Source organism: Magallana gigas, chromosome 1, assembly GCF_963853765.1.
Source record: "Magallana gigas chromosome 1, xbMagGiga1.1, whole genome shotgun sequence".
Lineage (NCBI taxonomy): Eukaryota > Metazoa > Mollusca > Bivalvia > Ostreida > Ostreidae > Magallana > Magallana gigas.
Genome location: NC_088853.1, coordinates 64,323,041 through 64,341,344, shown reverse-complemented (window position 1 = coordinate 64,341,344; position 18,304 = coordinate 64,323,041). Strand labels below are relative to the sequence as shown.

Here is an 18,304-nt window from a genome sequence, read left to right as displayed (position 1 = left end):
AAAAAAAAATTATAGATGATTTGTTTTACAGAAATTAATTAGAACCGTCAATTTTTCCTTTAATTATATATAGTATTTGAATTTAAAAGACTAGTTGTCCAAATATTGTATGTAAATTAATTTATCTAGAAAATGGTATTGAGTGCTCACCATACTTCGGTTAAGATTGAATCCTCCACGCCTGCAAAAGCCCCGTTTTCCATTTGTGTGGGGGACTGACATGGAGAGAGGGGAGAAAAGGCAGAGTTGTGTGATGCGGTGATACTCTCTGATTCTTTTGGTGTTGTTGTTATAGGGATAAAACTTGAGTAGGTAGAACTATTTGTTAACTTGTCTGGTTTTCTGGAACTGCAGGGTGCAGAGTTTCCTTTCTTGAGAATAATCTTTGTTGATGGGATAGTCTTTGATGATGGGATGGTCTTTGTTGATGGGATGGTGTTTGTTGATGGGATCGTCTTTGTAGATGGGATGGTCTTTGTTGATGGGATCGTCTTTGTAGATGGGATGGTCTTTGTTGATGGGATAGTCTTTGTTGATGGGATAGTCTTTGATGATGGGATGGTCTTTGTTGATGGGATGGTGTTTGTTGATGGGATAGTCTTTGATGATGGGATGGTGTTTGTTGATGGGATGGTCATTGCTGATGAATCCAGGCATGGCGTGGCCTTGTTTTCAGATACCAGGTACTTATGAAAATTTACACTTTTGTCTTCCAGCTCCACAATGTCAAGGGTTGAGAATTGTTCTTCTTGTGGAGAGTTCCTAGAATATAAATGTAAATACACCAGGAGAGCTTATTTTCAATGATTTATCGGATTATATACATTGAGAAAATAGTGATTATATATTTTGTAATATTTACGAAATATAATCCAGGATTTTATTATTTCTGTTTGTCGTTACTTAATTCACTATTTCACTCATAGCTTAAAAATTTACTCACCCAGAATCAAAGTTTTTCAAATCTAACTCGAGCTGGAGATTGTTCCATAGAGATTGGAATTCCGATAATTTCTTTGGAGACGGCGTGTTTTGTTGTTGTTGCTGTTCCTGTGTATATGTAGTTTTTGGTGGTTGTTGAAGTAATTCCCGAAGTACGGGGTTTTTACTTCTCTCTCCATTTTTCCTTGCAACGTTCCTATAATTAAAGAAAGAATATTTCATTTTTTAAACTTTATACACATATTACATTTATCACACAAAAGTGAACTCAGCTAAAGGGCTTTTTGAAATTACAACTCGGTTCCTAAAATTCTGTAAAATTTTATTTTTTTTTAATTTTTAACAGAAACAATTCTTTTTAGAAAATGTTTATGTATTAGACTCTATTCCGTGTTGATGAATGATCGATCTCAAATAAATACTATATATTCTTTATCTTACCATTCAGAAACCATGTGGACTTCATCAACAAAAAAAAAACTCCTGGTATCCTGGTACAATTTAGATCGCAGCAGTCTGGAAAACCTAGTTTTAATGAAAGCTTCTGGATGAGAATATATTAAGATGAATTCTCCATTTGCCAGTTGTTCGAATGGAACGTCAGATTCCAGACATTCTGAACTAGTGAAATCAAATTCCTCTTCATCATCAATACTTTCTTCATATGTAATACCATGTGTACCCTTAAAGAGGGACATATATACTTACTAATTTATATATTGTTATATTTGTCTCTAATGAAATTAAATCGGTATATAAACTAGACACGATCTCGTTGCGAGCAACGAGGAGGTCTTCCGTCCGATTTTTAGAATATGGAATAACCTTACTCTTGACCTTCATCAACGAAACGTATCCGGAAAAGGAGGCGGGATCTATGAGTAATGGGTGAAAGACTATTTATCACTTTGGTGTCCCTTACTTGAGGGATCAGCTCCTTTTCATTCATTTTAGTCAAAAGGTATTTTTGTGTACCACTAATAAGTATTTAGAAATTGGTTACCGTTTTTGAGATATCTGGGAAAAATCGTTTTGATATCCGGTCCTAAAACTCCTTTTAGTGTCCAGATAAAAACAATATATGGTTGTACATTGTTAAGCTCAATATTTTGAGCATCTTTTGTTAAATATTGCTTTCCAAAGTTTTCCTCCATTTTGAGATATTGAGCATCAAAGCTTTAGACTTCTGGCCCCTTAAACTCCCTAATTACGTAACATTGGAGTAAATGATCGCCACTTACATGTACATAACATTAGAATGAACATAATTGCTTCTATAACGTATCAAAAAATATTTAACAGTAAAAAGTTATCATTTAAAGACTTTAGAGCCCCCTCACCCCCGTATTAGAAGGGCCAGCCCCTTTTTCATGATTTCAAATGAAAGCTCTTGTCAATTCAAACACTTTTTGTTCAACAAGTAATTACAAATTTTGTACGTTCTCGAGATATCTTGAGAGGGTCGTGTTAGGGCCAACCCTGTAACTCCTTTTAGGGACCGCATAACAATGAAATTATAGTTGATTATTGTTAAGCTTAATATTTTGAGCATCTTTTGTTCAATATTGCTTATCCAAATGTTTCTTCATTTTGAGATATTGAGCATCAAAGTTTTGGACTTCTGGCCCCTTAAAATCCCTAATTACGTAACATTGGAGTAAATGATTGCCATGATTAGGTTAATGACCTAAGAATAAACATAATGGCTTATATAAAGCATCACAAAATATTTAACAGTAAAAAGTTATCATTTAAAGACTTTAGAGCCCCCTCAGCCCCTAATTTGAAGGGCCAGCCCCTTTTATATGATTTCAAATGAAAGCTCTTGTCAATTCAAACACATTTTGTTCAATAAGTGTTTACAAATTTTGTACCGTTCTCAAGATATCTGGAGAGGGTCGTTTTAGGGGCCGACCCTGTAACTCCTTTTAGGGACCGCATAACAAGGAAATTATGGTTTCAGATTGTTAAGCTCAATATTTTGAGCATCTTTTGTTCAATATTGCTTATCCAAATGTTTCTTCATTTTGAGATATTGAGCATCAAAGTTTTGGACTTCTGGCCCCTTAAAATCCCTAATTACGTAACATAGGAGTAAATGATTGCCATGATTAGGTTAATGACCTAAGAATAAACATAATTGCTTCTATAAAGCATCACAAAATATTTCACGGTAAAAAGTTATCATTAAAAGACTTTAGAGCCCCCTCAGCCCCTTCTTTGAAGGGTCAGCCCCTTTTTCTTGATCTCAAATGAAAGCTCTTGATTTAATTAAGTTTTTTTGTTCTACTTGTTTTAACAAAATGCTTTCGAGAAAAGAGATATTCAAAGAAAACCAAGAAAAATCACGACGCCTTTTTAATCTTAATTTTCAAGCTCGGGCGAGCTTCGGCGCTCTTTGACATAAAGATGATTAATGACCATTAGACACTATTTCAATCTTTCGTCTATCAGCCCTGAAAAGTTCAACATCATATCTTAAATGGTAAAAGAGGAGTTCTCTGTACAAAATACCCCTATAAAAACAGTTAAATCCACGATATCTCAAGACAGGAAGTGACGTCATAAACAAAAAAAATTTCCAACAAGGTTCAGATCAATACCTATCAGAACTGAAAATTTGACGTAAATCAGTTGAGCCGTTTCCGAGATATCGCGTGCACAAAATCGGTAAGAAAAAAAAAATAATAATAACTAGACACGATCTCGTTGCGAGCAACGAGGAGGTCTTCCGTCTGATTTTTAGAAGGAAATATGACATCATCGACTTTGATTTTTTTCAAAAAAAACATGATATGGAAAAAGGAGTGAAGTACTAATGCTTTATTGTATCGCTTTTTATAAGTTCTCTTACATTGCTGCTTTAAATACTTGCATTTCTACCAATTAAGATGAAAAAGATTAATCATGTTCACCTCTGGTCCCTAAAAACCCTTATTGGGTAACACAAGAGAAAATCATTATATTGTTAGGATATATAAACGTATTATACCTAATCTAGCTTTAATAACCATTCACAAAATGACTCCCATTAAAGGGCTATAGATAAAAGATTTTAGAGCCCTTTGATCCCCTAATTTAAGGGGCCAGCCCCTTTTTCTTGATATCAAATGAAAGGTCATTTAATTCTGAACACATTTTGTAAACAAGTGTTTAAAAATGTGCTACTGTTCTGGAGATATATGAGAAAGAAGGTTTTAGGGGCCGATCCCTTATCTCCTTATAGGGGCCGTTTGACGAAATTTTGAAGGTTGCATAGTGTTAAAAACATCATTTTGTACAACTAATCATCCGTAATGCATTTCAAAATATTTTTCCTTTCTGAGATATGGGTAGTTAAATTTTTTGGACTTTTGGCCCCTAAAAACCCTTAATTACGAAACACATGATAAAACCATTACATTGCTTAGATACATAACTGTGAGATAAACACATTTGCTTTTATAACATTTCACAAAATATCTCTCAGTAAAGGGCTACAGATTAAAGACTTTAGAGCCCTTTGGTTCCCTTATTTGAGAGGCCAGCCCCTTTTTTTTGATATCAAATGAAAGGCCATTTAATTCTGAACACATTTTGTTCAACAAGTGTTTAGAAATTCGTTACCGTTCTAGAGATATATGAGAAAGAAGGTTTTAGGGGCCGATCCCTTATCCCCTTATAGGGGCCATTTAACGAAATTTTCAAGGTTGCATTTTGTTAAAAACATCTTTTTGAACAACTTTTCTTCTGTACTGCATTACAAAATATTTTTCCTTTCTGAGATATGGGTGATTAAAAGTTTGGACTTTTGGCCCCTAAAAACCCCTAATTACATAACACATGATAAAATCATTACATTACTTGGATACATAACTGTAAGATAAACATATTTGCTTCTATAACCTTTCACAAAATATCTCTCAGTAAAGGGCTACAGATTAAAGACTTTAGAGCCCTTTGATCCCCTTATTTGAGGGGCCAGCCCCTTTTTCTTGATATTAAATGAAAGGCCATTTAATTCTAAGCAAATTTTGTTCAACAATTGTTTAGAAATTCGTTACCGTTCTGGAGATATATGAGAATGAAGATTTTAGGGGCCGATCCCTTATCCCCTTATAGGGGCCGTTTAACGAAATTTTCAAGGTTGCATTTTGTTAAAAACATCTTTTTTAACAACCTTTCTTCTGTACTGCATTACAAAATATTTTTCCTTTCTGAGATATGGGTGATCGAAATTTTGGACTTTTGGCCCCTAAAAACCCTTAATTACATAACACATGATAAAATCATTACATTACTTGGATACATAACTGTAAGATAAACATATTTGCTTCTATAACTTTTCACAAAATATCTCTCAGTAAAGGGCTACAGATTAAAGACTTTAGAGCCCTTTGGTTCCCTAATTTAAGGGGCCAGCCCCTTTTTCTTGGTATCAAATAAAAGGTCACTTAATTCTAAACACATTTTGTTCAACAACTGTTTAGAAATTTGTTACCGTTCTGGAGATATATGAGAAAGAAGATTTAAGGGGCCGATCCCTTATCTCCTTATAGGGGCCGTTTAACGAAATTGTGAAGGTTGCATATCGTTGAGAACATCATTTTGAACAACTTTTCTTCTGTACTGCATTTCAAAATATTTTTCCTTTCTGAGATATGGGTAATCAAAATTTTGGACTTTGGGCCCCTAAAAACCCTTAATTACGTAACACATGGAAAAATCATTACATTGCTTGGATACATAACTGTGGGATAAACATATTTGCTTCTATAACATTTCACAAAATATCGTTCAGTAAAGGGCTACAGATTAAAGAGTTTAGAGCCCTTTGGTCCCCTTATTTGAGGGGCCAGCCCCTTTTTCTTGATTTTAAAAGAAAGGTCTGGTAAATAGAAACTATTTTTACGTTACATGTTTTAACAAAATATTTTTCAGAAAAGATATAGTTAAAGAAAACCACAAAAAATTACGACGTTTTTTTAATACCAATTTTCAGGTCCAGGCGAGCTTCGGCGCCTTTCAAGCCAGATCAAAATGAAAATAAAATTGCAAATCTACACTCTTTTGTCTACTATCCCTGAAATTTTGAACTCAATATCTTTTATAGTTTAGGAGAAGTTAGAGGAACAAGCCACCCCTCTAAAAATCGCTAAAACGTCAATATCTCAAAAACGGAAGTGACGTCATCAATATAATTAAAAACCTATAAGGTTCCGATCACTATCTATTATATCTAGAAGTTTCATGAAAATCGGTTGAGTCGTTTCTGAGAAATCGCGTGCACAAAATTTGTAAGAAAAAAAAAGAAAAATAATAATAATAACTAGACACGATCTCGTTGCGAGCAACGAGGAGGTCTTCCGTCTGATTTTTAGATGGAAAATTTGACATCATCGACTTTGATTTTTGACAACAAAACATAATATGGAAAAAAGAGTGAAGTACTAATGCTTTATTGTATCGCTTTTTATTAGTTCTCTTACATTGCTCTTTTAAATACTTGCATTTCTTCCAATTAAGATGAAAAAAATTAATCTTGTTTACCTCTGGTCCCTAAAAACCCTTATTGGGTAACACAAGAGGAAATCATTATATTGTTAGGATATATAAACGTATTATACATAATCTAGCTTTAATAACCATTCACAAAATGGCTCTTATTAAAGGGCTATAGATAAAAGACTTTAGAGCCCTTTGATCCCCTAATTTAAGGGGCAAGCCCCTTTTTCGTAATATCAAATGAAAGGCCATTTAATTCTAAACAAATTTTGTTCAACAAGTGTTTAGAAATTCGTTACCGTTCTAGAGATATATGACAATGAAGGTTTTAAGGGCCGATCCCTTATCTCCTTAAAGGGGCTGTTTAACGAAATTTTGAAGGTTGCATATCGTTAAGAACATCATTTTAAACAACTTTTTCCGGTGCTGACCTACACAATATTTTTCCTTTCTGAGATATGGGTGATCAAAAGTTTAGACTTTCGGCCCCTAAAAACCCCTAATTACATAACACATGATAAAATCATTACATAACTTGGATACATAACTGTAAGATAAACATATTTGCTTCTATAACCTTTCACATAATATCTCTCAGTAAAGGGCTACAGATTAAAGACTTTAGAGACCTTTGGTCCCCTAACTGGAGGGGTCAGCCCCTTTTTCTTGATTTCAAATGAAAGGCTATTTAATTCTAAACAAATTTTGTTCAACAAGTGTTTAGAAATTTGTTACCATTCTAGAGATATATGAGAATGCAGGTTTTAGGGGCCGATCCCTAATCTCCTTATAGGGGCCGTTTAAGGAAATTTTAAAGGTTGCATTTTGCTGAGAACATGATTTTGAACAACTTTTCTTCTGTACCGCCTTTCAAAATATTTTTCCTTTCGGAGATATGGGTGATCAAAATTTTGGACTGTTGGCCCCTAAAAACCCTTAATCACGTGACACATGATAAAATCATTACATTACTTAGAAACATAACTGTGAGATAAACACATTTGCTTCTATAACCTTTCACAAAATATCTCTCAGTAAGGGGCTACAGATTAAAGACTTTAGAGCCATTTAGTACCCTAATTGGAGGGGCCAGCCCCTTTTTCTTGATATCAAATGAAAGGTCTTGTAAATATAAATCTTTTTTACATTACATGTCTTAACAAAATATTTTTCAGAAAAGAGATAAACAAAGAAAACCAGAAAAAATACGACATTTTATTAAAACTCAATTTTCGGGTCCAGGCGAGCTTCGGCGCCTTTCAATCCAGATCAAAATGAAAATAAAATTGCAAATCTACACTCTTTTGTCTACTATCCCTGAAAGTTTGAACTCAATATCTTTTATAGTTTAGGAGAAGTTAGAGGAACAAGCCACCCCTCTAAAAATCGCTAAAACGTCAATATCTCGAAAACGGAAGTGACATCATCAATATAATTAAAAACCTATAAGGTTCCGATCACTATCTATTATATCTAGAAGTTTCATGAAAATCGGTCGAGTCGTTTCTGAGAAATCGCGTGCACAAAATTTGTAAGAAAAAAAAAGAAAAATAATAATAATAATAATAGGGAAAAAGAAACCGAACGAAAACAATAAGGTCTTCCGTTGGAAACGGAAGACCTTAATAATAGGGAAAAAGAAACCGAACGAAAACAATAAGGTCTTCCGTTGGAAACGGAAGACCTTAATAATAGGGAAAAAGAAACCTAAGAAAAACAATAAGGTCTTCCGTTGGAAACGGAAGACCTTAATAACAGAATGATTAATAATTTGAAAATGTTAAAATATCTTGTAAGGGCTTGTCCACAGATTATTCCAACTTCATACAGGAAGGTTAACATTACATCTCTGAACTAACCCTTGCAGCATTTAACAAAATGTACCTTAATCTTAACCAACTTTATTTTTCATTAATATTCTCTAATAAATATCAAAAACAGTGATCTCTTACAATAGTAATAGCCGTTAGGTATTTACACCCGTTATAAATAGTCAAAGTAAACAGAGTGCACGTAGTAATATAATATTTAAAATTTAAAATAAATTATTTAAATACCTGTTACATTCAAGTAGCAGGCTTTAACACCCCTTTTCCTTAAGCTCATCACTTGATCAATCATCAAAGAATTCAGAGGTGAAACGACCAACACACACATATGTTTATCGCGTTGCAGTTTTCGCTGAGTGAACCAAGGCAGTAACTGAAAAATTATGCATTTATCGTATCCTGTATGTAATATAGAAATACAGTCGTTTCCGTCATATAGTGTTTTCAATGTCTGTAGCTGTTTTTCTTTGAGAATTATGTGTTTTTCTTGAAATAGAAGACAGTTGTTTAATACAAACTCGATACACTCATCAAATGACGCCATTTTGAGAACTAATTTTTGTAATCGGCACTGTTTTCGTGTGAGTGATTAAACGGCCGCATTACAAATGCATATCAAATCACATCATACATCCGAGGTTTGATGTAGGATACCGGAATCGGCAGAGGTGCGCCGAATGCTGAACCCTTTTATATCAGACAGAAATAAAACAAATTTTAATTAGACAAGTTTGATCGATTCATTTTCTATTATATAATTTTTCAAAGTAGCTATGTCATTAAAAAGTTCATGTGAAGAATTTAATCTTGAGTGGAATCCTCTGGCTCACTCCCCTCCTGTTCGGTTTCGTTTTGTGCTGCTGAAAGCCTTTTTTTCTCTGCCCTCCCCTTTCTCCCTCCCTCCCGATCACTGGCAAATCTGAACCAGTTTTTGGCAACAGAATATATTTCTTCATCGGTAGCATTGGAGCAAAGACGATTTTTCCTCATTTTTTTAAAAGAGGAAATAATGAAAATAAATATAGTTTTCTCCAAGCTTGATTTATAAAGTCTATCTCTCTTTTTTCCTCCTCTCTTTATTTAAATACCTTTCAATACTTCCTTTTATTGCAAGGAAGAGAAAGCAATTTTCCCCCTTTACCAATCCAGTTGATTTTGGTCGCTAGTGGATTTTTTATTATGTGTAATAAGAGTCTCCTTATTGTTGCCTTTGTATTTTCCCCACCAATTGTTGATAATGATCTCGCCTTCATAATGCTAAAAATAAAAAAGATGCTGATATAAGTGCACTTTAAATCTCACCTGACTCATCGGCACGTTATCTGCATTTGAGTCAGAAGAGTCACTCAAAGCATATCTTAAATCAAACAAATCATTATTTTCTGTCCGAGCATGAAAATCACTTTCCTCGCTGTCCGCAGACCATCTACTAGTGTTCACAGATTCACTAACTCAACCATTGTGTACTGTCCCAGACATACAAGGTTGATCTACTGATCTGTCACTAAATTAGCAAGTTCGTCATCGATAGGTTTATCACACGTTTCTTCGACTTTAAGTTTTCTGCCTGCATTGGCATACCCGTTGTCGGTACATGTATCAACATCTTCAGATGCACGCTTCCTCGAAGCCGTCTCATAACGTTCACCGGAAGTTCCTGGGTAGTCAATAAAATCGCCGTAATCATTATAGTCATCTTTAAACTGATACCCACAACACATGTTCTCGATTTCAGCCATTCTATCATCTTGTTTCTTTTGATTCTCTTACATTGTTCTCAATATACTGAGTATCTCGGCGTTTGGGGCACTGTCATGTCCACCGGCATTGCTGCTATGATCACCATGCACACGAGAACTCGTGGATGCAGTATTGGAGGCAGAACGTGTACTGCTTGTTTTCTCCGAATACGCACCTTTACTTGGGACTTTCTTTCTCCCTTTCGCAGCTTTCTCATCTACGCGAGACTCTACGGCCGTATATGCGTCCGCCATGACGCACGTGATTTCGGTACAGCCACGAGTTTTTGACCACGTCAAAAACACAATAGGCTTATTGATTTGCAAAACTAAATATCTGACCACGTCAGAATTTGTTTATACACTATTAAAAGTATATAAATATATTATAAAAACACAATAAGTATTATAAGCAAAGAACGAACAAGGCCACGTCCTGCACTTCGGCTTCTCGCAGTTCAATGATTTCGCGGCTGCGCAGTGCTTTTCACATTATCTCGGAATTGACGTTTACGATAAATAATCAGATGTATGATTTTATGAATTAGAATGAAACTTTCCATGTGCAAAGTAAACAAGCCATAATATAAACCATAGCATTATAACGAAATAGTTACCGGTACTTAAAATCAAATAATAAAAATAACAGTAAGTAAAAACATTATCAAGAAACGATTCAAAAAGGGAAAATAAATGTCTATACATGTATGGTTACATACACGTAGTTTTTTCTTTATGACAAAAAAAAAAAAAAAAACCAAAAAAAGGTGAGAAAATACACATAAACATGTTCCTTAATATATTTACAGTATTTAACAAGTTAATACTGACTAGATACTTAAAAAGTGCATGGACTTGTGTGTTAAAATTGACAAGCTACATAGAAGTCTGATCATTATATGAATGCAGATCTTCAGTCAGTTAGGTCTGAAAGATACATGGTGACTGACCTGACAGGCTCTAAACAAAAGACATCAAAATTACATCTGTATCAATTAAAACATTATAAAAATGTACTAAACCCATGTCACATATCTTCAAGTGGAATAAGAGAAAGTAAACATGCCTCGCATCTTTATTTCAAAATTTTCAAAAATTAAAAAACCAAAAAATTTTTTGTCTCTATTTTGTTTAGATTCCATTCTTTAACAAAAATGTCTTTTTTATCCTTCATCTTTGCAGTTTGACAAAGAAATTTTACAATATTAACTAAAAGAATTTTTTCAAATAATTTTCATGAATTCAAGACATATATTTAATAGATCATATCAATTGTGTAAAAATTTACCCAAAGTTGACAATTTCTCCATTTTCAATGCTCAACGTTGCTTGAAAGGGCAATTTGGTGGTAAGAATATCATTCAAGTCTTCAGCATTGCAGTTTGAATATTCTGCTAATATACTAGATTGAACTTTGTAGGTAGGGTATACCTCCCCATCGTTAATTACCACAGACACTTTACATGAGTCTTCCATGTTGAAGGCAATGGTTTCTGTTGTCACCGTGGTTGATCTCGGTGCATCTACTTCCTATTAAAATAAAATAAGGAAGTTAAAAGCTAATAGTTTCCATTTCAAGAGACAAATGTGCTTCAAATGACTTGAATGCTCTGCTTCAAATGCCTGCAATGCTTACCAGAATCACTATGGCTCACTTGTTTTCAGTAATTTGTTTTAACTCTTTTAAAACTTTATCATTTATTTTCACCTTGTTTCCTGATCGGCACAACAATAAAATCCATCATGCCATTATTATTCAGGTATTATTTTGGCCCATCAATAACGTCTAATCTGGACAGTAAGTTTTTCATTAGAAAATTTCAGATTTTTTTCTAAAAAAATATGTGAAATATTAAGCACATATCATGCATATTGTGGCCACAGCTTTCACATGGAAACTGGGTGACAACCAAAAAAAGTGAAATATACATACAGCCTACTCCGGATATATTGAAATTCAGGGGACCATGCAAATTATTTCAATATATCCGTATTTCAATATAAGCGAAAGTGACTGACGTGAATCCGCCATTTTTGAAAGTTCAATCCCGATGTAAGCATAGAAAACCAAACCCGAATAAATTATTAGATCATCATTTATCTATTACAATAAACGAATTACATGGAACATTAGTCCTTGAAAGTTTGATTAAAATTATATCCGAAAGTTTTGTAAGTTTCGTTTTGTTACTATCTTAAACCTCATCATAATCTCGGATCGCATTCTTTTACGTTTTAGAAAAACGTAAGAGAAAAATCACCACACTCAAACGCTTCAAATATTGCTGAACGCTGCTTGTATATCATCGTAAGTGTACACGCGATAATCTCAAAATCCTCAGCTATTACGAATTTAGTCTTTGTTCTTTCATCAATAGCCATAACTAGTTTGTATTTTGCGTCCGGAGATAAGGTATTTCTTTTCCGTGGGGTTTCCATATTACGTCTAGCCTCAATGCATCCGTATTCGTAAAAACAAAAAATTAAACAGTGAATAAATTTTACTTTTTAATAAAAGTATAAAAACACACATAAAGAGAACTTATCAATTCACACCTTTGTATATCAACCGGTCAGTCTGGCATAATTACTGTCACCAACCGTGACGACAGCCGCCAGGGAGAACTTCAATATAACCATTATAAAAACAACTAATTATCACCTCAGGGGACCGATCAGTGGCTTCAATATAAGCGATATTTCAAAATAACCGATTTCATTATATCCGTGAAATCAATGCAAAGAATATGAGAGGTAGAAACTGGGAATTTATTTCTATTTCAAAATAAGCGGAATTTCAAAATAAGCGAGTTCAATATAAGTGGAGTAAGCTGTATATAATGTTTAAATAATTCTTCTGGCTTAGTGGTTCTTACTTGAGCTGAATGAGTGGGTTAAACTTCAACGATCCATTAGATGAATTTTTAAACAATATTTGCTGTACAGCAACTGGAAAAATTGATTTTCTTAAGAACATACGTGCTAACATTCATATCAATTTTTTATGAAATAATAGAGATTTGTTTTATGCAGACATGATAACATTCCGAGACTTCTCATTGTTGTTAGTTTGGACCGCCACATCTGAAATTTTAACATGATGTCCAATTCCTATATCAGAGGCTGCCAGGTCACGCCACAGTGACACCTTGCACTTCCCATTGTCATCCTTGATGGTTACACTTTTCACTTTCGTATCCCTCCCATTCACAAACAGTTCTGGTAATTTCCTCCTTTAAAGATAATTAGCATTAATTAAACTTCAGGTAAAACTAAGCAAGAACTAAATACATCCTGAAAGAGTTTTACATCACTTAAACAGAGATATAAATTTCATGATTTACCAGTATATTCACAACCTCATTTTGAGTGAGATAAAATGAGAGATACTTACAGCCTTCTGACAGACAGCATGCTCTTTATCCGAGACTTCTCAATGTCTTTCAGAGGGACTTCTTAATATAAAGTAGTCATTTTTTTTAATTTGTATAGTTTAAAATGTTTACTTACTAAAACTAACGGCCAGTGTCTCTATCATTTTTGTGGTTTGCATCATAGACACTGCCTCCATCTCTGTCAATTCTATTTTCTCTGAGTGGACACAAAAATAAATAAAATCGTCAATGATTTAAAATCAGTGAACACAAAAAATTTAAAATCTTCAATGATTTAAAATTTGTCCATTTAAAAAAAAGAGAGAGGGAGAAACTGCACACTGGATGAAAAATCAAGTATCAGCAAAACTGAAACTATATGGAAACTTTGCTGAAACTTGAAGTTGAGGTTTCACAGTCCCCAAAAACATTCTCGGACTGATTCATCCAGGTGTTATATTTATAGTGTACAACCAACATGGCTGCAAAGCGACAGAAAACAAACTTCAAAAAGATGTGGGGGAAATTTATTTTAAAGTAATGATTACTCTTTATATTTAGGGTTAATGTTAAGTATTTTGATATATTTTATGTCTCAAGTAAAGCTACAACTAATTTCTTTTGAATAAATGGAAACAGCTGATTTGATCAAACACAGTTTTGCCATTTAGCAGGAGAAAAATCAACAAGAGGCTAATTGGAATGGGTCGGCCGGGGTACAGGAAACAAACATTTTTTTTCTAGGCCTTATGGAAAACAAAAATGAAAAAAGCAAGTTGATCCTCTCTGATCTCAGTTCTTGTGTCATACAATAAAAAAAAACAAAACACGAGGCCCATGGGCCACATCACTCACCTGAGCAACTGGCTAAAAGCAAAAATCAGTTCAGTTCTTATCTTGAAATATACTAGTAAAAGTGGATTCAGAGAAAAAAGGGGAGGGGGTATTTGAACAAACTTAAATCTATACTTCCTGGGGATGCTTTTAAATTAACATGATACAAAATGACTTTGTTGTTTATAAGATGAAAATATTTATTGATATAGCCTTTATAATCCTGTGTATAACTTTAATCCACTTTTAATAGCTCCTCTTTTCTCCCGGTTGGTCAATGGAACAAATTTAAATCTACATTACTTTTTTTCAATGCTTTTATAATGATGATCAATGATAGCTTTGTTCTTGTTAAAAATTTTCACAATTTTCCCTATGTATTCCTACATATTACCTTGATCACCCATTGTGGCCCCACTCAACCCCTACAGATAAAGATTTGAACAAACTTAAATCTACACTACCCACGGATGCCTCCATATAAATGATATGATATGAACAATAAGAGCTTTGGTGTTCTCAAGAAGAAGAATTTTAAAGAATGTTCTATGAATTCCTTCTTAAAAAAATTTATATCTCATTATGGCTCCATCTTTGCCCAAGGGGTCATGATTCGAGCAAACTTGAATCTAAACTACAAGAGGACTCTGACCAATCATGGCTTTGCTGTTCTTAAAAAGATTTTTAAAAATGTTCCTATGTATTTCCTATGTGAAACCCAGATTCTCAATTGTGGCCCCCCCCCTTTATCGTGGGGGGTCATGATTTGAACTACATCAAATATACACTACCAGAGGATACTATCATTTAACTATGACCAATCACAGCTTTCCTGTTCTTGCGAAGAAGATTTTTCCAATATATGTCAATGTTAAATTTTGATAACCCATGCTACCCCCAGGAGTCATGATTTCAACAAACTTGAATCTACATTTCCTGAGGATGCTTCCACTTGAGTTTCAGCTTTCCAGGCCCAGTGGTTCTTGAGATGAAAATCTTTAACATATGCCATTAATTTTTTACTAATTCATAATTATCTCCCTTTGGAAAAGGGGCCCTTCATTTAAACAAATTTGAACACCCTTCACCTAAGGATACTTTTTGGCAAGTTTGGTGGAAATTGACTCATTGGTTCTTGAGAACAAGGTTAAAATGTGAAAAGTTTACTACTACAACGACAGCTACGACAAATAACAAACAAATTTTGATCTGAAAAGCTCACTTGAACCTTCTGCTCAGGTGAGCTAAAAATTGTATAAGCTACTTCATACTTGAATCTTGACTAACATATTGGAAACTTTTTTTTTCAAGGTTTCCCATTTTCTCTTAAAAATTGTTCCACCATTTTCTTTGCTTTTTTTAAGAGCATCAAGGCAATGCTCCCTTGAGGGGCATTTCTTCTGAAAATGTCCCTCAAAATAACGAGAGAAGTATTTCTTTATCTCCTCTTCTTCAGCTGGAGACCATCTGACTCTTTCAGCTAAAAAGAAAGAAACATCAGAATATTTGTTTCACAACAGAATAGACATGGAGTTGCATTGTAAAATCTCACAGCTTTTATGTGTATTTCAAACTTCTGACCAAAATTATGCTTAGAAAATTTCGTTCTCCATTGTCTGAGTATTTAACCATTATAAGCATCCATCACTCCATTTTCAATGCAAAAATATATGTTAAAAATATAAGAAAAAATGAGCAAGCTCATTTACCCCACATTCCCCTAAAAGTTGACAATGCAACAATGACACTGTGCACTTTAAATATACTGGGTATGTAAAATTCAAAAAGGGCATTATTTGTAAGAATTCATCACATTAAAACTCCATTTCCAACAAATGACAATTTACACATTTAAATAATTAATGGAAACAAATTTAAGATGTAGCCACATAAAATTGTTAATATTGGCAAAGCACTTATTTCACGTTTCACGTGAGAGGGGGGGGGGGGGGCTTGTGTACTTCTATCCTATAAAAAAATCTCTGTGTGTGTTGAATTGTGAACATTCTGTTATCAAAATCAATAGGGTCTTTTAAGAACATAAAATATTTCGCATAAAATTTCATTAGGAGAGCTGATTCCAGTAGATTTCCTTATATATACCTAGCTGGAAATTCAAAACTCTAAGGACAAAAATAATGGAATCGGAATTTCCTGGCAATATGCACATCTATACACTGTATCCTAAATATTTGCAAAGATTAACAAAATTCTGCGCAATGGTTTAAAAGGAGTTGTGCTGACAAAAATACAGGACTGACTGATTGACGTACAGGTCAAAAACATTATACTTCACACAACTTGTTGTATTAGGTATAATTAGGCAGAAAAAGCATGTTCAAATACAAGTACTTACATTTCTTAGCCTTTTTTCTACACACTGTAAAATGAAAAGACTAATTTACAACTTCGTTCTACATTCTATTACAAAATATATTTTCACACAAAGTTGCTTCATATTTCAAGTTATCCTTAAATTTACTTTTTTTTACTTTACAGTTGTGAAGTTCTCATTGTAATGTGTGTTTTAAAAAAAATTGACTCACTTGTAGCTAACTTTTTAAGTAAAATCGTGTTATTTTTTTTTCTATTATCAATTACTCACGGACATGACAGGTCGTCCAAGTCGCTAATCGCTTGCGCGAGATTTCTCATTACTTGACGCACTTCCCCGCAAGTACAGCGACTTAAAATTATATTTAAGAGAAATAAATAATTTATCGCTATTTTTCTTGTGCGGAATTTACTAATTTTATTTCTGAAATAAAAAAAAAATGAAACAAAAATCATAGGTAAAAAGAAACCCCCAAAAAACCAACTTACATTGCCATGTTTGAATCCTTGTGAATATATTCCAAAGACAATTTTATTGAGCGTTTTCTTCGATTTTAATACAGCTTTGAAAATTCTCGTGCTCATTATAATTTTAAAGAAATGTAGAAAAATAATATAAATCAAATTTCGAGGCAATTTGGGTTTAGGAAATTTGATTTTTTATTCTTTTGACATTAATTCCCTTACGCTTCCTCCAAACTGGTTTGGCCTACAATTATTGTAACGTGTTTTACCTAAACAAAATATCGGGTTCTTTTTAAGGGATATAAATATATTAATTTTACTTCTACTCTCCTGAGTACAATGATTAAACTTGATTTACAATTGATTGGAGGTGTATTTAAATCACTTATTATTGTTTAACTGGGATACTTATCCCCGCGTGCCTTGGTAAAGGGTTCTTAATATTAATGGAAGTCAGGCGCCTCAGTCATATAGACTTACTACCTCCCGACAACCAATTAAGATTCCAATTCCAATTACCGCTGAGGAGTATTCCTTCCCCTAGTCTGTCTACTTACAACCTCACAAATGACTTCTATCAGGTTTCTATTACCTTCCAGGTCTTGCGGGTTCTTCTGTGAGCTGTGGGTTTCAGACCTACTCTGCCTAATCTGCTAGATGAGTCTGCTTATATACCCTTGGGAGAGTTTATTTCCAAGGGGGCACCGGGTCATTCCATTTCAATGGGTGTACTCTATTACGTGTACGGGTGTGTTTTGTTACTTAAACTTCATGGGTGTGTTTCTCTGCTTGTCACTACCCCTATTTCGTTTCACTACCCACGCATCTTACACCGTGCGTCCCGCACGCTAAATCAATGAGAATCAACTATTTTTTTTTAATGTTTTTATTTTATTTTTTATTTTTTTTTTATTTTACATAAGGAGACATAGTTCAAAGTATAGTTCATGGTAACTAATTGTTACCATATGCATGAAACTTGACAGCCATCAAACAATTTAAAGAACATCTACATGTGAATTTACATAGTTAAAGTAACCAACTGTTACTAGGTAAAACAAAAGAATCTTCTTCTCAGCAAAAAAAAACCATTTGCATGCAAAAAGCACATTCATTAAGAACATCACTAATCTCATTCATTCCAGATATCTTCCTCGAAACGTTCCACTGTCTCACCATCTTTCTGAATTTTTCTGGTGACTCTTATTATTTTCTGGTGACTCTTTCCTGCCTTGAGATTTGTATCAGTCTATGTTTCAGCGTCAGCTTTATTGCTCTTCTTAGAACAGCATGAGCAGTGTTG

At 33.8% G+C, this 18,304-nt stretch overlaps 1 long non-coding RNA gene across 1 annotated transcript; it reads right to left on the bottom strand.

Annotated features, from left to right (window-relative positions):
- Positions 1-14,071: 14,071 nt before the first annotated feature.
- LOC136275282 (uncharacterized) lies at positions 14,072-16,590 on the bottom strand. The gene is made up of 2 exons (XR_010713837.1): positions 16,559-16,590; positions 14,072-15,682 (listed from the first exon to the last, which is right to left on the bottom strand). It is a non-coding gene; the product is annotated as an uncharacterized lncRNA (long non-coding RNA).
- Between the last annotated feature and the right edge of the window lie 1,714 nt (positions 16,591-18,304).